This window comes from Manihot esculenta, chromosome 17, assembly GCF_001659605.2.
Source record: "Manihot esculenta cultivar AM560-2 chromosome 17, M.esculenta_v8, whole genome shotgun sequence".
Taxonomy (NCBI): domain Eukaryota; kingdom Viridiplantae; phylum Streptophyta; class Magnoliopsida; order Malpighiales; family Euphorbiaceae; genus Manihot; species Manihot esculenta.
Window position 1 is genome coordinate 30,725,149 of NC_035177.2, and position 26,520 is coordinate 30,751,668.

Genomic DNA, 26,520 nt, shown 5'->3' on the forward strand with positions numbered 1-26,520 from the left:
CATAGACCTAAGTTTTGGGAAAATTGCACAGAAACTACCATTGCATCACCATCAACAATTTTGTCCAGATGGCTCTCACCACCGTTATTGCACACCAACATCACACTAAGGCTTATCATATCCATCCATACACTCAAACTTAAGATCAAATAAGTTAAATGAAAGAATATAATTGGATATCGACAGCACAGATAAAAACGAAAAAATCATGTATTACATTCTAAATAATAAGACTAACATAATGTAAGGAAGTTCAAATCAATAACGGATTTAAGAAGACAGATAAATTATCGTGCTCCTTAAAATTTTAAATTTGAAGTGAGAATAGATTAAATATAAATTTATTTTTAATTTAATATATTTTTATATTTAGTCTCCTTTCTTTAAAAAATAATTAGAAAATTAATTTTTTTTATTAACCTAAGCTAAATAAAAATTAAATGAATTCAAATTTAATAAATTAGAATTATATTTATGCTAAATCTAATTAGTTAAATTATAATTACTTTAGCATAATTGTATTACAATTATGTACCTTTCATCTTGTGAGGCGAGTGACTTTAATCAGGTGTAAGGCACAAGGCACACCTCAAGTAGTCTGAACGCCTTTCTGTTCTTTTACTTCCATTGAGTCATCAAGAAGAAAAAGAAATAAAGAAGAGGAGGAAGGCTTACTGTGCTGCTATTCAAATTTGTTTCTCTTACTTTTACTTAATCTGTTTTTTTCTTCTTCTTTTCCTCTTAATCTCCTTCTCTTATTCTTCTTCTATTCTAGTATTTTATTTTCTTTTTTTTTTTTTTTTTTTTTTATGGTAGTATGGTCTTCTTTCCTCTCCCATTTACCTTTTTCTTTTCTTTTCTCTTCTTTTTCTTTCTCTATTTATGATGTGACTGAGATTGTTGTTATAAATTTTTTCCCTTTTCTTTTTTCTCCCTCTTCTTCCACTATTATGGTATGACTGAAATTTCTATTATTTAGAATTGTAATTTATGACATTATATGTTAGCTACTTGTCCCATTAATAGTTTATTTTTATTTTATTTAGATTGCAAAATTATGTTGTTTGGAGTTTATTTGGTATTGTGAATTTGTGAGACTATATATATTATGCTATTTGAAATATATATATATATTCTTTCTTTTTTTTAGCCTCGTTTCACTCCGGTGTTGCATATACCTTACCCTTGTGCCTAGACTCCAAAACTCTTTGGCGTTTTGGTATGCCTTGAATCTTAAAAATTATGGTACCTATTGAGTTAGAGAATATTTCGACCCCTAATTATAAATATTGTATTTGTCTCTTTATAAGTGTAAATGTTGCATTTATTCCTATTAAGTGTAAATACTGCATCTGTCACAGCATCTAGCCAAACAATGAATCGCCTTATTAGCTTGTCTTTTAACACAAAAGAGGAAAAAATCCATACCATTAGCAAACAGGGAGCCACACTCATCTATAATACTCCCAAACTCAGAGATACCCTCTCCTTTTGACGCCGCGTAAAAGTGTTCAAAAGTAAACTCTAGATAGGATTAGAGAAAAGTGGTTAATTTTGAATAGAAAATAAGATGTTTCACCAAAATATAACGTCTGCCTTAAGTAGGCATACAAAAAAATTTGAAAAAACCTAAAATTACTGACAAAAAACTTCAAAGGCCAATTTGAAACCTTAAATAGCATTTTTAGGCCTCGTGGCAAGCCGTTACATAGCCATCAACAAGTAACAAACGTAGATCTCAAAACGAGTTTTCTAAATTGGGATCTTAATAGCGATTTTAATACTCGTAGCAAAAGTTATGGACAAAATGCTTTTTATCGTTTAACGTTCGCGTTTGGGCCGATTCGCCCATTCTAAATATTGTGGTCCATTTCGTCCGCATCAGTCTCCTCCACTGGGAAAGAACTCATCCTCGAGTGGAGCAAGAGATTCGGATACAAAGGAACATCAGAGTCATGGTACCCTGATATGTCCGCCATATTAAATGTCTTGGAAATACCCATGGTGTCTGGGAGATCTATCACATAAGTATTGTCATTGATGCGCTTGAGTACTGAATAAAGTCCATACTTCTTAGGCTCCAGCTTGTTGTATGTACCAACCGGGAAACTCTCTTTGTGCAAGAATACCATCACTGCATCTCCAACCTGAAAGACTTCTTGTTGCCTATGTTTATCTGCAACTTGCTTGTACTTTGATCTTGCTTGCTCCAATTTGTGCTTGACTTCCTTCTACACATTCACAATCTGCTCAACTATGTGCTTTGCTGGAACACTAGCATCTGTACCTTTTGGCAGCTTGATCAAATTTAATGTATGTTGTGGCACCTTGGTGTTGACAACAGAAAAAGGTGAGCGACCAATAGTACTATGCACCACACTATTGTAAGCAAATTCAGTTTGAGGAAGAACAAGTTCCCACTACTTTGGTTTACCTCCACAAAGACAGCAAATCAGGTTGCCCAGGGTCCAGTTGACTACTTCCTTTTGCTCGTCAACCTGCGGGTGAGTGGTACTGCTGAACTGCAAGGAAGAATCAAGTAGTTTTTACAGTATCCTCCAGAAATAGCTAAGGAACTTACTTTCACGGTCTGAGGTAATAGATTTTGGAACCCTATGAAGACGGATGACCTCTTTGAAGAACAGCCTAGCAACAACGATTGCATCTAAGGTTTTCCTGCAAGGAATAAAGTGTGACATATTGAAAAACCTATCAACCACAATAAAAACAGAATCAACGCCTCTTTGTGTGCGAGGCAGTCCCAGCACAAAGTCCACAAATAGATCTTCCCAAATGTTTTCTGGAACTGGCAGAGGCAGGTATAGCCCAGTGTTTTTGGACTAGCCCTTGAATCTCTGGCAAGTGTAACACTTTTCCATAAATCTGTAGATATCCCTTCTCAGGTGTGGCCAGTAAAATCTTTCCTTGACGGCTGTTAGAGTCTTGTCTCTCCTAAAATGACCTGCTAATCCGCCTCCATACAAGTCACTAATCACCTTCTCCCTTAAGGAGGTCTTCGGAACGCACAGCTGGTTCTCATGCATCAAGTAACCGTCAGATAAATAAAATGAAGAAATTGGGTCATTAGTGGATACTAGGACCATATCTCTGCAAAATCATCATCCTATGCATGCTTCCCTTTTCACTACTCAAACCCAATTATCTCTTGGATCAAGGTCAGCAGCAGTGTCACTCTTCGACTCAAAGCATTAGCTACTCGATTATGTACACCCAATTTATGCTTCAAAACAAAATGAAGGTCATTAGTGGATACTAGGACCATATCTCTACAAAATCATCACCCTGTGCATGCTCCGCTTTCAATTGCTCAAACCCAATTATCTCTTGGCTCAAGGTCAGCAGTAATGTCACTCTTCGATTCAAAGCATCAGCTACCCGATTCTGTACACCCAATTTATGCTTCAAAACAAAAGAAAACTTTTGCAGGTATTGGCATCACCATGCATACATATTAGTAGTAATCTGTTTCTGATTGTTCAAATACTTCAAGGCCTCATGGTCTGAATAAAGCACGAACTCCTTTGCAAACATGTAATATTCTCATGTTTTAAAAGCGCGAAATACATAATAAAATTTCTTATCATAAGTGCTCCATTTGCGCCTTACATCGCTGAGCTTCTCGCTGAAAAATGCAACTGGCCTCTTCTCTTGAGACAAAATAGCTCCTATCCCACTCCACTAGCATCACAATCCACTTCAAACAACTTGTCAAAATCTGGAAGTGCAAGTATCGGTGTTGTGCTTAGCTTCTCTTTAAGGATGGCAAAGTTGTTGGCTACCTCTTCTCCCCACTGAAACTTTCCTTTCTTCAGACTCTCTTTTATTGGGACAGTAATACTACTGAAATTTCTAATAAACCTCCTATAAAATATAACTAACCCATGGAAACTACGTAATTTAAAAATATTTTTGGGAGTAGGCCAGTCTCTGATTACTGCAATCTTAGTCTCATCAACATGTACACCCTTATCTGAAAATCACAAATCCCAAGAACACTAACCTTTGGGTTAGAAAACTGCACTTATTGAGATTAACATATAAAAGATTATCTTTCAAAGTAACTAGTATAGCTCTCAAGTGGGCCATGTGCTCCTTTTTACTACTACTATATATGAGAATATCATCAAAATAAACCACAACAAACTTGACAATAAATAGTTTAAGTAAATGGTTCATCAGCCTCATGAAGGAGCATTTGCTAACTAGAAGGGCATAACCAACCACTCATAGAGTCCCTCTTTGGTTTTGAACGTTGTCTTCCCTTCGTATCCTAGTTTAATTCAAATATGATAATATCCATTCTTGAAATCCAGCTTTGAAAACCATTTCGCTCCATGCAATCTATCTAGCATATCATTCAGCCTCGAAATTGGGAACTTGTAGCCCATTGTAATTCAGTTTTTCGCCCTACTATCAACACACATTCTCCAACTTCTATCATTCTTTGGTGTCAACAAAGCTGGCACTCAAACTCTCTCGAATTAGCTCCTTCTGCAGTAGTTCTTATACCTTTCCCTTTAAAATATTACTCTCCCTCGGATTCATCATGTAATAAGGTAAATTAGGAAGGCTAGCATCAAAGACAAGATCAATTTGGTGTTGAATATCTCTCATGGGTGGTAACCCATCTGGTGTGTCCTCCCCCATTAATTTTTTGAACTCCTATAATAGAGGATGAACCAATTCTGGTTGCTCATCCACTTGCTTTTTAGGCTCATTCATCAAAATCTACTTCACTACCAGAACATGCACATGCCTGTTTTCTTAACTTCAGCAACAAAATTTTCTGTCAAAGTCAAGAATGTGCTCTTATCTGGGATGTCAAGTTTACTCTTCAAAGGAAATAATGAAAACTTCGCACCATCTTTTTCCAGCTTGTAAACATTATTCCTTCCAGAATGTTATGCATCAACATCATATTGCCAAGGCCTGCCAAACAAAAGCTGACACATATTCATATCTACCATGCCACAGTACATAGTATCGTGGAATTTGCCTATAGAAAAAGGCACTTTGCAGCGTTCTGTCACGTTTATTTTTCTAGTGTCAGATTTAATCCACCCCAATGAGAAACGCTCTGAGTGCTTCTCAAGAGACAACTTCAACTTCTTCACTGTCTTCCTCTCGATAATATTCTCGCAGCTTCCATTGTCCACTATAACACCAAACACCTGTCACCAATTGTGCAACGAGTTCTGAACAACTGATGTCATTGCATTTCCTCCACATGCTTAAAGACCAGCATCATCCTCCGTACAACATAAGTCTACCCCTCATCTATTCATATTCCTTCTCTTCTTTGTCAGACCCATCTGGTTCACAATTTATCTCCTTATTTTCTTCCTCTTGATCCAACACGTTAACTGTCTTCCGAATAGGACACTAATTTGATTTATGACCTTATTGATTATATCGAAAATACTTCCCAACATAAGGTCTTGCATAGGGATTATCTACCTTCTTTGCTTCTTTATCTCAACCCACATTCAAAGGTTGCTTGCCTACTGCCTTATCGTCCACAGGATGTCTGTTAAAGTTTCTAAAATTACTACGCTCTAACTGGTTTGTAGTAGTTTTATTCACACTCTCTGATCCCGCACTGTCTCTAAATCTACTAAAATTCCTCCTACCCCTCTCCTGCTGCATTAATTCAGCCTTCAAAGCTAAATTGTTTGCTTCACTCATTGATCGAATTACCTGCACTCCAATTCTGTCTTTCAAATTCACTTGTAACCTTTCTAAATACCGAGCCACTTGTTGCCCTTCAGACTCTAGCAAATTATTTCGTTCCACCAGCCTCATAAATTCAGTTGTGTACTCATGAACTGTCCTACTACCCTGCCGACATCTCTGATACTATTGAAACAGAATTTATTCATAAACGGGTGGTAAAACTTCTAACTTCAACAAATGTTTCATCCTATACCAGGTTCAAATAGGAAATTTCCATTCTCTCTCCCGCCTAGATTGTACTTGTAATACCCGGCTAGACTCCGGTATCGGAATTCCTACCGTCCGGTGGAATCTCGGATGTCGGAAACTTCTAGAAGGGTAAAATCATATTTTATGAAATGATTTAATGTATTTTATGATTTTAAGTAAAAAGGAAATTGAGTTTTTAATGAAAATAACCTTGGAGGAAGATTCAGGTTCGGCCGCCGAACCTCAAGTTCGGCCGCTGAACCTCAAGTTTGGCCGCCGAACGTGCATGCGCTTCGGGAGTGCTTTAGGCCCTCGAAGGCATAAGTGAGGGAAGTCCAGGTTCGGCCGCCGAACATGGCATGCATGCGGAGGCACGTTAGGCCCCTGAAAGTGGCCTGGCCAGCCACCTATAAAGGGGTCCCCATGTCCGAAGGGGCGAGCTTTTCTCCCCATTTTCGGCCAAAGTAAGTCTCCACCACCCTCATGCCGATCTTGAGTTCCTCCTTCAAATCTTTCATGATTTCTTATGAGTTTTAACTTGGTTTTGAAGATTTCAAGCTTAGATCGAAGTTGTGAAGCTTGGAGACCTCAGGAACCCATCTTCCCCAAATCTCCAAGTTAGGTCACACTCTCTCTCTCGATCTTCAAAAGGTAAGAGTCGATCTTTAGCTCATTTTATGTTTTAAACGAGTTTCATGAAGATTTATGGGGTAGAAATGCATGTTAGGTTATTTTTGAGTTCATGGGTTTATGTTGAGTTATTGTGCAATGTGGGTTGTTTATGTGTGTTTGATGTGTTGTAGTTGGGGTTTAGGATAGTTTAAAACCCCTAAGAGCTATTGTATGTGTTTATGCATGATTGAATGAGTTGGGAGACGTTTATGTATGAGAAAGGCTGGGTTCTGCCACTTTGGGAGGACCCAGGTTCAGCAGCCGAAGGCTCTTTCGGCCTCCGAACCTGCTTGTGGAGGTCAACTTTTGGCTGCCGAACCCTGCCGCCGAAAGTGGACTTTCGGCTCTGGAAGGGACTTTCGGCCGCCGAAGGTGCCGCCGAACATGCATGAGTTTCGTCTCTGGAGGGAACCTTCGGCCGCCGAAAGTGCCGCCGAAGGTGCATGACTTTCGGCTCTAGAGGGACTTTCGGCCGCCGAACCTGCCGCCGAAAGTGCCCTGTTCAGCCTTCCTTTGCATGATTTCTATGATTGTTTTAAGATGTTTTAGGGGGTTTTTGGGGAGTATTTTAGAGTCATTGTAATACCCAGCTAGACTCCGGTATCGGAATTCCTACCGTCCGGTGGAATCTCGATTGTCGGAAACCTCTAGAAGGGTAAAACCATGTTTTATGAAATGTTTTTAAGGTATTTTATGTTTCTAAGTAAAAAGAAAATTTAGTTTTTGAATGAAAAAGACCAAAGGAGGCTTTGCCAGGTTCGGCCGCCGAACATGGTAAGGTTTTGGGAGCGCTTTAGGCCTCCGAAAGCCTTGTTTGAGTGAGTCAAGGTTCGGCCGCCGAACCTCATGTTCGGCCGCCGAACATGCATGAGATGTGGGGGCACGTTAGGCCGCCGAAAGGTGACAGAACCAGCCCTATAAAGGACCCCGTGACCGAAAGAGGCGAGGTTTTCTCTCCCATTTCGGCCGACGGTGAGCTTTAGCCCTCCTATGGTCATTTTAAGTGTTTTCCCTCAAATCTTTCAGATTTTAACAAGTTACATCTTGTTTTTGAAGAGTTTTGAAGTTTGAGCAAGTTTGGAAGCTTGGAAATCAAAGAGTGGATTTCTCCCTACCTCCAAGCTAGGATCGTTCTTCCTCTCGATCTTCAAGAGGTAAGCTTAGATCCAACCTCTCTTGCATGTTTTAAGTAAGTTTTGAGTAGATCTATGGGGTAAAAATGCATGAGTAGGCTTGTGGAAGTTTATGTTATGTTTATGGGTTTGATGTGCATGTTCTTGAGCAATGTAGCTTGCTTGTGTGTTGTAGTTGGGGTTTAAGTTAGTTTGAGGCCCCTAGGAGCTTGCATGCTTGTGTATGAGTGTTGTAGAAGAGTTTTATGCATGATTAGGAAGTTTGGGAAACTTGGAGGCAAGAGGAGCCAAGTTTCTGCCCTTTGGCAGAAACCAGGTTCGGCAGCCGAAGGGAGTTTCGGCCGCCGAACATGGCTTGAGAGGCAGCTTTAGGCTGCCGAAGCTTGTCCCCGAAAGTGGGAGTTTCGGCTCTGTCCGAGACTTTCGGCCGCCGAAGGTGCCGCCGAACATGCATGAGTTTCGTCTCTGTCTGGGAGTTTCGGCCGCCGAAGGTGCCGCCGAACCTGCCTGACTTTCGGCTCTGGAAGGACTTTCGGCCGCCGAAGGTGCCGCCGAAAGTGCCCTTCCCAGCCTTTTCTTGCATGTTTTCTAGGGTTGTTTTGAGGTGTTTTTAGGAGGTTTTTGGGGGTATGTTTAGAGTTATGTTCTTGTTGTTTGGTGCCTCATTTGAGTCCACCTGTGTAGGTTCGGACCCGAGGAACCGAGACCCCCGGTTGTGAGATAGTCGTTCAGAGTCCGTTGATAAAGCTTCAGTCACCAGGTGAGTGGGATAACTCCCTAAGTTTCTAAGTACAGTAATTGAATAAATGAACAAATGAATGAATGAATCTGAAAGCATACTCATGCATCATTAATGCCATGCAATATTCCAGGATGTTTGCATTAGAAATTCACGAAGATGTTGCATTGCATAATTTGATGTTGATGTGGATGGTTGTTGGGTGATCCATAGTCCTCTGATATTATGTTATGATGATATGTTATGGACGACCAGCGAGGCCCATTCTACGCCCCTGGCACTATGTAAGAGAAAGACCAGCGAGGCCCATTCTACGCCCCTGGCACTTTAGAATGTTATGTTATGTTATGTAAGAGAAAGACCAGTGAGGCCCATTCTACGCCCCTGGCACTTGGAGATGTTGAGGACTAATGGTGACAATACCATCCTTTATGTGATTAGCTGTGATGTGTTGCATTTCATGAAAACATGAATAAGAAAAAGTTAAATAAAATGAATAATAATAATAATAATAATAATAATAATAAGAAAAAGAATAATAAAATGAACAATAATAAACCTAAAAATGGAGGAACTAAATCACATGTTTTTATCTTTCTGCTCACTGGGCTTTATAGCTCACCCCTCTCCCCTAACCCCAGTCTTGCAGGTGCAGTGTAGATAGAGAAGTCAGCAAGAGTAAGAGAAGTTTATGTAATAGCATAGCTGTGGACATGGTTTAAATGTAATGTAAAGTATCGTACGTAATGTAATGAAAGTTTAGAAATGTGCTTGACTAGAGTTGTTTTAATCCCTTGTATACATGGTTTTCGTTATGAGATACAATGTTTTTATGATGTTTATGTTATCTAAGCCTAACATATGTTATGTACCCCATTGGAGTATTTGATGAGGACTCCAATGAGGGGTTTATGTTATGATGTGTATGCTCAGGTTAGGCTTGGTAAAGAAAAGTTTTAAATTTTTATGTATGTTGTCGATCATGTATGGGATTAAACAGGTTCACAGGATGTATGTTTGGCTTGCTACGGGTTCTGGCGGCCTTAAGCCGACCTGAATCCTAGCGCCGGTAGCGGTCCGGTTTCCGGGTCGTTACAGTCATGTTTATGTATGTTTGGTTCCTCATTTGAGTCCACCTGTGTAGGTTCGGACCCGAGGAACCGAGGACCCCAGCAGTGAGTCAGCTGCTTCAGTGTCTTGTCAGAGCTAGCCAGAGGTGAGTGGAATAACTCTTTATGTTTTAAACAAATAAGGAAAGTTTTAGCATGATTCTCGCATCATGAATGCCATGAGATATATTAGGGTGCTTGCATTAGAATTCACGAATATGTGCATTGCATATTATGTTGTTGATGTGGATGAATGTTGAATGATCCATTAGCCCTCATATGTTATGACATGATGATAGGATATGGAAGTCCAGGCGTGCCTGCTCTACGCCCCTGGCACTATGTAAGAGAAAGTCCGGGCGTGCCTGCACTACGCCCCCGGCACTATTGGATATGTATGTTATGATATGGAAGTCCAGACGTGCCTGCTCTACGCCCCTGGCATGATTAGACTGTATAGAGGGCTAAATGGTGACAAGTTCATCCGTGATGTGAATTGTTTGTGCGGTGATGCATTCCATGATATCATATGTTTTAAATACAATGTTTTATTATTCTGCTCACTGGGCTCTAGTAGCTCACCCCACTCCCTAATTTCCCCAGGTTTGCAGGTACGGGATAGACCAGGAGGTCAGCTAGAGTAAAGTCATGTTTATGTAATAGTTAGAAGTGGACATGAAATGATGTAATGTAAAGTATAATTCAGTAATGTAATGTAATGATGCTATTAAGGTTAGAATTGTGCTTGACCTCAGTATGTTGTTAATCCCTTCTGAATACATGATTTTAATGATGTTTGTGTAAACCAAACTTAAGAAATGTTATGTTACCCCATTAGAGCAATTGATGAGGACTCCTGTAACGACCCGGAAACCGAATCGCTACCGGCGCTAGGATTCAGGTCGGCTTAAGGCCGCCGGAACCCGTAGCAAGCCAAACATACATCCTGTGAACCTGTTCAATCCCATACATGAACCAAAACATACATAAAAATTAAAATTTTTCTTTCATTCAAACATTTCTTTACCCAGTCTAGCCTGTGCATGCATAATCATAACATAAACCCCTCATTGGAGTTCTCAACAAATACTCCAATGGGGTACATAAAATATATCAGGCTTGGGTTACATAAACATCATAAAACATTTATCTCATGTATTTAAGGGATTACAACAGACTCTAGTCAAGCACACTATAAAACTTACATTACATTACATAACATACTTTTACATTATGAATAAACCATGTCCACAGCTATGCTATTACATAACCTCCTCTTACTCTTCTGACTTCTCTATCTACACAGTACCTGCAAGACTGGGGTTAGGGGAGAGGGGTGAGCTAAAAAGCCCAGTGAGCAAAAAGTAAAAACATGATATTAATTCCTCCATTTTTAGGTATTTTATTCTTCATTTTATTATTTACATTTGCTTTAATTCCACACTTTTTAGGTATATTATTATTCATTTTATTATTAACATTAAATAACATAACTTTTACTTTACATGCTTTCATGAAATGCAACACATCACATTTAATCACATAAAGGATGGTATTGTCACCATTAGTCCTCACATCTCCAAGTGCCAGGGGCGTAGAATGGGCCTCGCTGGCCTTTCTCTTACATAACATACATATCATAACATTCCAAAGTGCCAGGGGCGTAGAATGGGCCTCGCTGGTCTTTCTCTTACATAATGCCAGGGGCGTAGAATGGGCCTCACTGGTCTTCCATAACATATCATCATAACATAACATTAGAGGACTATGGATCACCCAATAACCATCCACATCAACATCAAATTATGCAATGCAACATATTCGTGAATTTCTAATGCAAACATCCTAAAGCATCGCATGGCATTAATGATGCATGAGTATGCTATCAGATTCATTCATTTGCTCATTTATTCATTACTTAAAAACTTAGGGAATAATCCCACTCACCTGGTGACCGAAGCTTTAACGACGGACTCTGAAAGACTATCTCACAACCGGGGGTCTCGGGTCCTCGGGTCCGAACCTACACAGGTGGACTCAAATGAGGCACCAAACAACAAGAACATAACTCTAAACATACCCCCAAAAACTTCCTAAAAACACCTCAAAACATCCCTAGAAAACATGCAAGAAAAGGCTGGGAAGGGCACTTTCGGCGGCACCTTCGGCGGCCGAAAGTCCCTCCAGAGCCGAAAGTCAGGCAGGTTCGGCGGCACCTTCGGCGGCCGAAACTCCCAGACAGAGACGAAACTCATGCATGTTCGGCGGCACCTTCGGCGGCCGAAAGTCTCGGACAGAGCCGAAACTCAAACTTTCGGGGGCAGGCTTCGGCAGCCTAAAGCTGCCTCCCGAGCTGGTTCGGCGGCCGAAAGTACCTTCGGCTGCCGAACCTGGTTTCTGCCAAAGGGCAGAAACTTGGTTCTTCATGCCCAAAACAACCCCCTACACAACCAATCATGCATAAATCTATTCTACAACAAGCATACTCAAGCATACAAGCTCCTAGGGGCCTCCAACAAGCTTAAACCCCAACTACAACACACAAGCAAGCCACATTGCACATAAACACACATTAAACCATGGATTTTTCATAAAAACTCATCAAGCCTACTCATGCATTTCTACCCCAAAAACTTGCATAAAACTTACTTAAAACACATATAGAACTAGAGATCGGCTCTTACCTCTTGAAGATCGAGAGAGAAACGATCCTAGCTCGAAGATGGGGAGATTCGAGTTCTTGAACCTCAAAGCTCCAAAACTTGCTTAAACTTTAAAACTCTTCAAAAACAAGATGTAACTTGTTAAGATCTAAAGGATTTGAGGGAAAACACTTAAAATGACCATAGGAGGGCTAAAGCTTACCGTCGGCCGAAATGGGAGAGAAAACCTCGCCTGTTTCGGTCACGGGGTCCTTTATAGGGCAGGTTCTGTCACCTTTCGGCGGCCTAACGTGCCCCCACATCTCATGCATGTTCGGCGGCCGAACATGAGGTTCGGCGGCCGAACCTTGAGTCTTTCAAACAAGGCTTTCGGAGGCCTAAAGCGCTCCCAAAACCCCACCATGTTCGGCGGCCGAACCTCACTTTCGGCGGCCGAACCTGGCAAAGCCTCCTTTGGTCTTTTTCATTAAAAACTCAATTTCCTTTTTGCTTAAAAACATAAAATACATTAAAAACATTTCATAAAACATGGTTTTACCCCTTCTAGAGGTTTCCGACATCCGAGATTCCACCGGACGGTAGGAATTCCGATACCAGAGTCTAGCCGGGTATTACATTCTTCCCCCCTTAAGAACATTCGTCCCCGAATGTTCACCAAACAACACATAACATGGCAAACATATAACATACATACTAAGCACATCAACACATAGGGATCTAACCTTAAAAGAGCTGAGGGTACTGCTGGAGCATAGACTCCCGTGTCTCCCAAGTGCATTCTTCCAAGTTGTGGTGGTTCCACAGGACTTTCACCATCGGGATTTCCTTATTTCTTAACTTTCTGATCTGCGTGTCTATGATCCGTACTGGCTGTTCAACATAGGTGAGATCCTCTTGGACCTCCACATCAGGCTCACTAAGTGTAACGACCCGGAAATCCGACCCGTTACCGGCGCTAGGATCCAGATCGGCTTAAGGCCGCCGGGACCCGTAGCAAGCCAAACATACCTCCTGTAACCTGTAATATCCCATACATGATCAACAACATACATAAAACTGTAAACTTTTTCTTTCTTTTTCCAAGCTTAACCTGAACATGTGCACATCTAATAACGTAACCACCACTGGAGTCCTCATCAAATGCTCCAATGGGGTATTTCATCATTCGATAAGCTTGGACTATCAAATACATCATAAAAACATTTCTATAGATCATGTGTCAAGGGGATAACCATAAACATAGGGTCAAGCACATACTAGTCCTCAATCATCCTCATCATTACATAACTATACATTACTCTTTCATTACATTAACATAGTCATAAATACTCATTACATCATATTCATGTCCACTACTATCTATTACATCATACATGACTTTACTTCACTCTAGCCGACTTCCCGATCTATCCTGTACCTGCAACTCTGGGGATAAAGGGAGTGGGATGAGCTACTAGAGCCCAGTGAGCAGAATAATAAAACATCAATTTAAATCATGCTTTCATGTATGCGCCATAACACAACCATTTCACATCAAGGATGAACTTGTCACCATTTAGCCCCTATCTTTCTTACTTACACATGCCGGGGGCGTAGAGCCGTAGCAGGCACACCCGGACTACCATAATCAATCATAGTGCCAGGGGCGTAGAGCCGTAGCAGGCACACCTGGACTCACATAAGCTATCATGACATAAAAGGGCTAATAGATCATTCAACATTCATCCACATCAACAACAAAGTATGCAATGCAACATATTCGTGAATTCTAATGCAATCAACCTGATATATCTCATGGCATTCATGATGCGTGAATCATGCTAAAACATTTCATTAATTTGCTTTAAAACTTAAAGTTTATTCCACTCACCTCTGGCTAGCTCTGAAGAGACTCTGAAGCAGCTGGCTCACTGCTGGGGGTCTCGGTTCCTCAGGTCCGAACCTACACAGGTGGACTCAAATGAGGGACCAAACATACATGAACATGACTCTAAAATACTCCCCAAAAACCCCCTAAAACATCCTGAAAACATCACATGAAAACATGCAAGAAATGGCTGAACATGGCACTTTCGGCGGCAGGTTCGGCGGCCGAAAGTCCCTGTGCAGCCGAAAGTCATGCAGGTTCGGCGGCACTTTCGGCGGCCGAACCTCCCAGACAGAGACGAACCTTGAGTTTCGGGGGCAGGCTTCGGCAGCCGAAACTGCCTCCACAAGGGGGTTCGGCGGCCGAAAGTCACTTCGGCGGCCGAACCTGAGTTTCTGCCGAAGGGCAGAAACTCGGCTCCCTTGTGTCCACAGCCTCCAAAATGCCTCAAAACATGCATAAACTTGTTTCTAAACATGCATACACATCATACAACACACCTAGGGGTCTCAAACTATGATATACCCCAACTACAACACTTCAAACACACAAACATCAACATACATTGTTCATCAAAGCATAAACCCATAAACCTAACAACAAGCCTAAACATGCATTCTACCCCATCAACTTGCATAAAACTTTCATAAAGCATAAGAGAAGCATAGATCGAAGCTTACCTCTTGAAGAAACGAGAGGAAAGGCGATCCTAGCTTGGAGATGGAGAGATTGAGCTCTTTGAACCTCCAAGTACCCAAAACTTGCTCTTAGCTCACAGATCTTCAAAAAGGAAGTTAAAACTCGTGAAAACCATGAAAGATCTAGGGAAAACATTCAAGATTGAGGGAGGAGCGGCGGAGACTCACCTTGGCCGACAATGGGAGAGAAAAAGCTCACCCGTGCGGACCAAAGGGACCCTTTTATATGTGGCTGGCCAGGCCACGTTCGGGGGCCGAATGTGCCTCCGTATCCATGCAATGTTCGGCGGCCGAACATAAGGTTCGGCGGCCGAACCTGCACTTCCCTCACTCATGCTTTCGGGGGCCTAACGTGCCTCCTAATCACATGCATGTTCGGCGGCCGAAAGTCAAGTTCGGCGGCCGAACCTGGGTTTTCCTTCAAGCTACATTCATGCAAAAAAACTCATTTAATTTCTTACTTAAAAACATGAAATACATGAAAACATTTCATAAAATCATAGTTTTACCCTTCTAGAGGTTTCCGACATCCGTGGTCCCACCGGACGGTAGGGATTCCGATACCGGAGTCTAGCCGGGTATTACATTCTCCCCCCCTTAAGAACATTCGTCCCCGAATGTTCCTCAACTAACATACAAAGCATGGCATCAATCATAACATACAATATATCATACATGCAACACGTAGCATAACTGACACTCACCTCAAAACAGATGGGGGTATTGCTGGAGCATAGACTCCCGTGTCTCCCAGGTGCATTCTTCAATATTGTGGTGGTTCCAAAGGACTTTCACCATCGGGATTTCCTTGTTCCTCAGCTTTCTGATCTGAGTGTCGAGGATCCGCACTGGCTGCTCTACATAGGTGAGATCCTCTTGGATCTCTACATCAGGCTCACTAAGAACCTTTCCAGGATCCGACACGTACTTCCATAACAGAGAAACATGGAAAACCGGATGGATTCTCTCCATCGAAGTAGGCAAGTCTAGCTTGTACGACACATTACCGATCCTCTGAAGCACCTCGAAAGGACCGATGTACCGTGGAGCTAACTTACCCTTCTTCCCGAACCGAACCACTCCTTTCATAGGAGACACCTTGAGCAAAACCAAATCCCCCTCCTGAAACTCTAGCTGTCTTCTGCGGATATCTGCATAACTCTTCTGCCGACTAGCAGCAGTCTTGATCCTTTCTCTGATTATGGGTACCACCCTGCTGGTAAGCTCTACTAACTCCGGACCCGCAAGAGTCCTCTCTCCTACTTCCTCCCAGCAGATAGGTGATCTGCACTTCCTCCCATACAAAGCTTCATATGGAGCCATCCCTATGCTAGCATGATAGCTGTTATTGTAGGCAAACTCCACCAAAGGTAGATGCTGCCTCCAAGAACCGCCAAAATCTAGCACACACATTCTGAGCATATCCTCTATTGTCTGGATGGTCCTCTCTGACTGTCCGTCTGTCTGTGGGTGGAAGGCAGTACTGAAGTCTAATCTGGTACCCATAGCGTTCTGCAGACTCCGCCAAAACCTGGAGGTGAACTGGGGCCCTCTATCTGACACTATAGATACCGGGACCCCATGCAGTCTGACAATCTCATCTACATACACTTGCGCCAACTTATCCACAGAGTAGCCACTCCTGACAGGGATGAAGTGAGCAGATTTGGTGAGTCTGTCCACAATCACCCATATGGAGTCTAATCTGTTGGACGTCGCCGGTAACCCCACTACGAAGTCCATAGCTATGTTCTCCCATTTCCATTCTGGAATCGGTAGTGGATTCAACATTCCAGCCGGCTTCTGATGCTCTAGTTTCACCCTCTGACACACATCGCAGGCTGACACGAACAGTGCCACGTCCTTCTTCATAGCTGGCCACCAATACACTCTCTTCAGATCCTGATACATCTTGGTGGCTCCAGGGTGAACACTATACCTGGTATTATGGGCTTCCCCCATAATATCTCCCTTCAGACCAATGTCATCTGGCACACATAATCTGTTCCCGTAGCGGAGGATCCCCTTATCATCAAATCTGAACTCATTACTCTGGCCTGACTGAACCGTTCTGGCTATCCTGACCAACTCTGGGTCCTCATGCTATTTCTGAGCTACCTGCTCCAGAAACACGGGTGTCACTCTCATCTGAGCCACTAAGGCACCTGTGCCAGACAACTCCAACTGTAATCCCTCACTCATAAGCCTGTGAAACTCCTTCACCACCGGCCTCCTCTCTGCTGAAATATGGGATAGACTGCCGAGTGATTTCCGGCTTAAGGCGTCTGCCACAACATTCGCCTTACCCGGATGGTACTGAATCTTGCAATCATAGTCACTCAACAACTCTACCCATCTCCTCTGCCTCATGTTCAGTTCTCTCTGACTCAGGATGTACTGCAGGCTCTTATGATCTGTGAAGATCTCACATTTTACCCCATAGAGGTAGTGCCTCCACATCTTGAGTGCAAAGATTACTGCTGCCATCTCTAGGTCATGTGTGGGGTAATTCAGCTCATGCTTCTTCAGTTGCCTAGAAGCATAAGCGATCACCCTCTCATTTTGCATTAGCACACAACCCAGTCCCACACGGGACGCATCACAATATACTGAGAAGTCACCATCACTTTTTGGCAGAGCTAACACCGGTGCTGAAGTCAACCTCCTCTTAAGCTCCTCAAAGCTTTCCTCGCACTGATCGGTCCATATGAACTTCTGATTCTTCTTTGTCAATTTGGTCATAGGAGCCGCAATCTTTGAGAAGTCCTGAACGAACCTCCTGTAGTAACCTGCTAAACCCAGAAAACTCTTGATCTCGGTCACTGAGGTGGGTCTAGGCCAGTTAGCTACAGCCTCTACCTTCTTGGGGTCTACTTCAATACCCTGTTCTGACACAATGTGCCCCAAGAATGATATGCTCCTAAGCCAAAACTCACACTTGGAGAACTTGGCATACAAGCCATGCTCTCTCAAGGTCTGCAAAACTGTCCTCAGGTGATGGGCATGCTCCTCTGCATTTCTGGAATACACTAAGATATCATCTATGAAGACAATAACGAAGTGATCCAGATACTGACTGAATACTCTGTTCATGAGGTCCATGAATGCTGCAGGGGCGTTGGTCAACCCAAACGGCATCACAAGGAACTCATAGTGCCCATACCTGGTCCTGAAAGCTGTCTTCGATACATCTTCATTCCTTATCCTCAACTGATGGTACCCTGATCTCAGATCTATTTTGGAGAAACAACCTGCTCCTGCTAGCTGGTCGAATAGATCGTCGATCCTCGGCAAAGGGTACTTGTTCTTGGTAGTGACCTTGTTCAACTGTCTGTAGTCGATACAAAGTCTGAGGGATCCATCCTTCTTCCTCACAAACAAAACCGGAGCACCCCAAGGTGAAGTACTCGGTCGGATGAAACCCTTATCTACCAGCTCTTGCAACTGTTCCTTCAGTTCTTTCAATTCAGCTGGTGCCATCCTGTAGGGAGGGATAGAGATCGGTCTGGTACCAGGCATTAACTCAATCTCGAACTCTATCTCCCTAGCAGGTGGTAACCCTGGCAGCTCGTCTAGGAAAACATCTAAGAACTCACTCACCACAGGCACTGAGGCGGGCTCTCTGACATGACTATCTAACTCCCTCACATGAGCTAGAAACCCCTGACATCCCCTCCTAAGCAACCTACGAGCCTGAAGAGCTGAGATCAGACCTCTAGGTGTACCCCTCTTGTCTCCTCTGAAGACGACCTCTGACCCATCCTGATCTCTGAATCTGACTACCTTGTCTCTACAGTCCAAGGTAGCACCATGGGTCGATAACCAATCCATCCCTAGAATGACGTCAAAATCTGTCAAGTCTAGAACCACGAGGTCGGCGGAAAGGCATCTTCCCTCTATGAAAACTGGACTACATTGGCAGACTGCCTCTGCCACTGATGGGTCACACTTGGGTCCACTGACCCATAGGGGACACTCTAACCCAGAGACCATCAATCCTACCCTCTCCACGACTCTCGGAGCAACAAAAGAATGAGATGCAGCCGGGTCCATTAAGGCATACACATCAGAACAACCAATGATGAGATTACCTGCCACCACGGTGTTGGATGTATTGGCCTCCTGCTGAGTCATAGTGAAGATCCGTGCCGGAGCTGATGGACCTTCACCTCTGTATCCTGCTGATGAAGAGGCTGACCCTCTCCCTCTGCCTCTGCCACTGGCCTGTGTTGTGGCTGGAGCTACTGGCTGCACCACACTGCCGGAGGCTGTCTGCTGAGACGGCGCTGCAAAGGCTGCTCTAGGACAGTCTCGAGCCAAATGACCCGCCTGTCCGCATCTGAAACATGTGTTTGTCCCTGCCAGACATACTCCTTTGTGTGGTCTCCCACATCTCATACATGCTGTAACCTCTGCGCCAGAGCTTGAGCCACTGCCTAAACCCAGACCTGACTTGATTTTGTTCCAGAACTTATTCTTCTTAGATTTTCTGTGGCCTCTGTCCCACTTCTTACTGCTTGCAACTGCTGCACTCAGAGAAGAAGAGTCTAACCTTTCCCCACCTGGGGTCTTGGAACCAGAAGACTGTGCCACTGACTGTTTTACCTTCCCCTGAACGATGGCACAAGCCTCCATTCTCCTAGCCATATCCACTATGGCATGGAAACTCTCCCTCTCTGCTGACTGTATCAAAGAGGAATACCTGGAGTGCAGCCTCATAATATATCTACTTGACTTCTTTTGATCTGTGTCCAAATTCTGCCCAGCATATGGCAACAACTCCAGGAACCTGTCTGTGTACTCCTCCACACTCATCTGATCAGTCTGCCTCAACTGCTCGAATTCTATTATCTTCTGCTCTCTGGAGCTCTCAGGGAAAGCCCATCCTGCAAACTCATTTGCGAACTCCTCCCAGGACATACTGTCCGCTCTCGGGTTCACATAGTTCTTAAACCAACCACGTGCCTTCTTGCACTCCAGTGTGAACCCAGCCATCTGAATGGCTCTACTGTCATCAGCCCCTATCTCATCTGTAATAGTCTTGACCCTGCTCAGATACTCGAATGGGTCATCGCCTGTTCTGTACTGAGGAGCACCCAGCTTCATGTAATCGGTCATCTTGACCTTGCTCCCTCCAGATGAGGTAGGTTTGGGTACTTGTGTTTCCGGGACAGTAGGTTCTGGTGGTGGTGGAGGTGCAACATCCCCTGGGGTAGGGTTTGCTGTACCGGTATAGGGAGGTGGAGGTGGGTACATGGGGTACTGAGAGTATGGTGGGTAGTAAGGTGGGTATGGCATATGTGGAGGATAAGGGCTAAAACTGGGGTTATCCGATGTACCTCCCATCGAATACCCTGGATGGTGTGAATAGGGTGGGTAGTGATGTGGCTGGACATAACTCGAGGCCTGAGCGCCTCCCTCTGATTCTCCCATGCCCTCTTCCGGCATGCTCACACCAAGGTTGCCATCCCTCCTCTGATCTACCTCCATATCCTCAGACATTCCTCCCTGCACTGTTCCCCTTACTGATCTGCTTCTACCCAGATCCAAAGACCTTCTTGGGTCTCTAGCCACTCTGTCTCTATTGGACCTACTGGACATTGCCCTAGGCAAAGCTGAAGGACGGGCATCAGCGCCCTCGTCCTGAGGTGGCACTCCAGTCAATCGTGCAGATCGACGAGTTCCTCTCATTCTATCTTCTGAAAACAACACATAGCATAAACAATCATTAGCATCATATGGTTCATGTGGAAACACATGAACCCTCATCACATACATAGCATCATATCATAGCATTTATGCACATGCATATCATCATGGCATATCATATCATCATATAGACAGGACTCTACATCCTATCCTAGTGGACATGATTTTCCTAGTGTGCTTGACCTTCTAGAACATCTATGAGCCCGACACTCTAGGTCCGACCATATGAACCTAGGGCTCTGATACCACTCTGTAACGACCCGGAAATCCGACCCGTTACCGGCGCTAGGATCCAGATCGGCTTAAGGCCGCCGGGACCCGTAGCAAGCCAAACATACCTCCCTGTAACCTGTAATATCCCATACATGATCAACAACATACATAAAACTGTAAACTTTTTCTTTCTTTTTCCAAGCTTAACCTGAACATGTGCACATCTAATAACATAACCACCACTGGAGTCCTCATCAAATGCTCCAATGGGGTATTTCATCATTCGATAAGCTTGGACTATCAAATACATCATAAAAACATTTCTATAGATCATGTGTCAAGGGGATAACCATAAACATAGGGTCAAGCACATACTAGTCCTCAATCATCCTCATCATTACATAACTATACATTACTCTTTCATTACATTAACATAGTCATAAATACTCATTACATCATATTCATGTCCACTACTATCTATTACATCATACATGACTTTACTTCACTCTAGCCGACTTCCCGATCTATCCTGTACCTGCAACTCTGGGGATAAAGGGAGTGGGATGAGCTACTAGAGCCCAGTGAGCAGAATAATAAAACATCAATTTAAATCATGCTTTCATGTATGCGCCATAACACAAACATTTCACAACAAGGATGAACTTGTCACCATTTAGCCCCTATCTTTCTTACTTATACATGCCGGGGGCGTAGAGCCGTAGCAGGCACACCCGGACTACCATAATCAATCATAGTGCCAGGGGCGTAGAGCCGTAGCAGGCACACCTGGACTCACATAGGCTATCATAACATAAAAGGGCTAATGGATCATTCAACATTCATCCACATCAACAACAAGGTATGCAATGCAACATATTCGTGAATTCTAATGCAATCAACCTGATATATCTCATGGCATTCATGATGCGTGAATCATGCTAAAACATTTCATTAATTTGCTTTAAAACTTAAAGTTTATTCCACTCACCTCTGGCTAGCTCTGAAGAGACTCTGAAGCAGCTGGCTCACTGCTGGGGGTCTCGGTTCCTCAGGTCCGAACCTACACAGGTGGACTCAAATGAGGGACCAAACATACATGAACATGACTCTAAAATACTCCCCAAAAACCCCCTAAAACATCCTGAAAACATCACATGAAAACATGCAAGAAATGGCTGAACAGGGCACTTTCGGCGGCAGGTTCGGCGGCCGAAAGTCCCTGTGCAGCCGAAAGTCATGCAGGTTCGGCGGCACTTTCGGCGGCCGAACCTCCCAGACAGAGACGAACCTTGAGTTTCGGGGGCAGGCTTCGGCAGCCGAAACTGCCTCCACAAGGGGGTTCGGCGGCCGAAAGTCACTTCGGCGGCCGAACCTGAGTTTCTGCCGAAGGGCAGAAACTCGGCTCCCTTGTGTCCACAGCCTCCAAAATGCCTCAAAACATGCATAAACTTGTTTCTAAACATGCATACACATCATACAACACACCTAGGGGTCTCAAACTATGATATACCCCAACTACAACACTTCAAACACACAAACATCAACATACATTGTTCATCAAAGCATCAAAACCCATAAACTCATCAATAAGCTTAAACATGCATTCTACCCCATCAACTTGCATAAAACTTTCATAAAGCATAAGAGAAGCATAGATCGAAGCTTACCTCTTGAAGAAACGAGAGGAAAGGCGATCCTAGCTTGGAGATGGAGAGATTGAGCTCTTTGAACCTCCAAGTACCCAAAACTTGCTCTTAGCTCACAGATCTTCAAAAAGGAAGTTAAAACTCGTGAAAACCATGAAAGATCTAGGGAAAACATTCAAGATTGAGGAAGGAGCGGCGGAGACTCACCTTGGCCGACAATGGGAGAGAAAAAGCTCACCCGTGCGGACCAAAGGGACCCTTTTATATGTGGCTGGCCAGGCCACGTTCGGGGGCCGAATGTGCCTCCGTATCCATGCAATGTTCGGCGGCCGAACATAAGGTTCGGCGGCCGAACCTGCACTTCCCTCACTCATGCTTTCGGGGGCCTAACGTGCCTCCTAATCACATGCATGTTCGGCGGCCGAAAGTCAAGTTCGGCGGCCGAACCTGGGTTTTCCTTTAAGCTACATTTATGCAAAAACTCATTTAATTTCTTACTTAAAAACATGAAATACATGAAAACATTTCATAAAATCATAGTTTTACCCTTCTAGAGGTTTCCGACATCCGTGGTCCCACCGGACGGTAGGGATTCCGATACCGGAGTCTAGCCGGGTATTACAGAGAGAGAGACGACCTAAACTCGAAGTTGGGAGAGATTGGGTTCTTGAACCTCCAAGCTCCAAAACTTTGCTCAAAAGCTCAAATCTTCAAAACAAAGTTAAAACAACTGAAAATCTTGAAAGATTTAGAGGAAAAACATCAAAGATGGGTGAGGGATGGCGGAGACTCACCTTGGCCGAAAATAGGGAAAAAGCTTGCCCGTTTTCGGCTAAGGGACCCTTTTATAGTGGCTGGCCAGACCACGTTCGGGGGCCGAATGTGCCTCCGCATGCATGCCATGTTCGGCGGCCGAACTTGAGGTTCGGCGGCCGAACCTGGACTTCCCTCACTTACGCTTTCGGGGGCCTAAAGCACACCCGCAACGCAAGCATGTTCGGCGGCCGAACCTGAGTTTTCCTCCAATGCTATTTTCATGCAAAAAAACTCATTTTCTTTCATGCTTAAAACATAAAACACATTAAAACATTTTATAAAAACATGGTTTTACCCTACTAGAGGCTTCCGACATCCGAGATTCCACCGGACGGTAGGAATTCCGATACCGGAGTCTAGCCGGGTATTACATTCTCCCCCCCTTAAGAACATTCGTCCCCGAATGTTCCTCAACTAGCACATGCAAGGCATACAACATAAAACACATAGAGACTAACCTTAAAAGAGATGAGGATATTGCCGGAGCATGGACTCCCGTGTCTCCCAAGTGCATTCTTCCATATTGTGGTGGTTCCAAAGGACCTTCACTGTAACGACCCGGAAACCGGACCGCTACCGGCGCTAGGATTCAGGTCGGCTTAAGGCCGCCAGAACCCGTAGCAAGCCAAACATACATCCTGTGAACCTGTTTAATCCCATACATGGTCAACAACATACATAAAAATTTAAAACTTTTCTTTCATTCAAACATTTCTTTGCCAAGCCTATCCTGTGCATGCACAAACATAACATAAACCTCTCATTGGAGTCCTCATCAAAAACTCCAATGGGGTAACATAACATAACATAGGCTTGGGTTACATAGGCATCATAAAAACATTATATCTCATACAAGACCATGTGTACAGGGAATACAACAGACTCTAGTCAAGCACACTATTAAACTTTCATTACATTACAAACAAACCATGTCCACAGCTAAGCTATTACATAAACTTCTCTTACTCTGCTGACTTCTCTGTCTACTCTGCACCTGCAAGACTGGGGTTAGGGGAGAGGGGGTGAGCTATAAAGCCCAATGAGCAGAAACTGAAAACATTGATTTTTATTTTTTTCCCTTATTATTATTATTCATTATTTATTATTCATTTTATTTTATTATTCTTTTTATTATTATTATTATTATTATTATTATTTATTTTATTTCCACATATTATTTAACTTTTTCTTTTTTTTTTCTTTTTCTTTTTCATGCTTTCATGAAATGCAACACATCACAGCTAATCACATAAAGGATGGTATTGTCACCATTAGTCCTCTTCCTTTCCAAAGTGCCGGGACGTAGAATGGGTCAACCGGTCTTTCTCTTACATAACACATCATGACATAACATTCCAATATGCCGGGACGTAGAATGAGTCAACCGGTCTTTCTCTTTCTTTGTGCCAGGGACGTAGAATGGGTACAACCTGGACTTTCATACATAACATGCCATATCTCATCATAACATATCGAGGACTATGGATCATCCAATCAACCATCCACATCAACATCAATTTATGCAATGCAGCATATTCGTGAATTCTAATGCAAACATCCTGAAATATTGCATGGCATTAGTGATGCATGGGCAATGCTTTATGATTCATTCATTTATTCATTTACTTTACTTTAAAACTTAAGGGTTTGTTCCACTCACCTGACGACTGAAGCTTTAACAACTTAAAGGCAGCTATCTCACTGCCGGGGATCTCGGTTCCTCGGGTCCGAACCTACACTGGTGGACTTAGATGAGGTACCAAACAAACATAAACAAGACTCTAAACATACCCCCAAAAACCTCCTAAAAACACCTCAAAGCACCCCTAGAAAACATGTAAGAAAAGGCTGGACAGGGCACTTTCGGCGGCACCTTCGGCGGCCGGAAGTCCCTCCAGAGCCGAAAGTCAGGCAGGTTCGGCGGCACCTTCGGCGGCCGAAACTCCCAGACAGAGACGAAACTCATGCATGTTCGGCGGCACCTTCGGCGGCCGAAAGTCTCGGACAGAGCCGAAACTCCAACTTTCGGGGGCAAGCTTCGGCAGCCTAAAGCTGCCTCCCAAGCCATGTTCGGCGGCCGAAACTCCCTTCGGCTGCCGAACCTGGTTTCTGCCAAAGGGCAGAAACTTGGCTCCCTTAAGCATTTTTGCCTCCAAACTCACCAATCATGCATAAACTTGTTCTAAAACATGCATAAACACCATACATCACACCTAGGGGTCTCAAACTATCAAATACCCCAACTACAACACTTCAAACACACACAAACAACATACATTGTTCATCAAAACATCAAAACCCATAAACTCATCAACAAGCCTAAACATGCATCTCTACCCATAAAACAACTTAAAACTTACTTAAAACATATAAGGAGCTTAAGATCGGCTCTTACCTCTTGAAGATCGAGAGGGAGACGACCTAAACTTGGAGATCCACGAAAATGAGCTCCTGGGTTCCCAAATGTAACGACCCGAAAACCGGACCGCTACCGGCGCTAGGATTCAGGTCGGCTTAAGGCCGCCGGAACCCGTAGCAAGCCAAACATACATCCTGTGAACCTGTTCAATCCCATACATGAACCAAAACATACATAAAAATTAAAACTTTTCTTTCATTTAAACATTTCTTTACCCAGCCTAGCCTGTGCAAGCATAACCATAACATAAACCCCTCATTGGAGTTCTCAACAAATACTCCAATGGGGTACATAACATATATCAGGCTTGGGTTACATAAACATCATAAAACATTTATCTCATGTATTCAAGGGATTACAACAGACTCTAGTCAAGCACACTATAAAACTTACATTATATTACATAACATACTTTTACATTATGAATAAACCATGTCCACAGCTATGCTATTACATAACCTCCTCTTACTCTTCTGACTTCTCTATCTACACAGTACCTGCAAGACTGGGGTTAGGGGAGAGGGGTGAGCTAAAAAGCCCAGTGAGCAAAAGTAAAAACATGATATTAATTCCTCCATTTTTAGGTATTTTATTCTTCATTTTATTATTATTATTATTTGCTTTAATTCCACACTTTTTAGATATATTATTATTCATTTTATTATTAACATTAAATAACTTAACTTTTACTTCACATGCTTTCATGAAATGCAACACATCACATTTAATCACATAAAGGATGGTATTGTCACCATTAGTCCTCACATCTCCAAGTGCCAGGGGCGTAGAATGGGCCTCGCTGGTCTTTCTCTTACATAACATACATAACATAACATTCCAAAGTGCCAGGGGCGTAGAATGGGCCTCGCTGGTCTTTCTCTTACATAATGCCA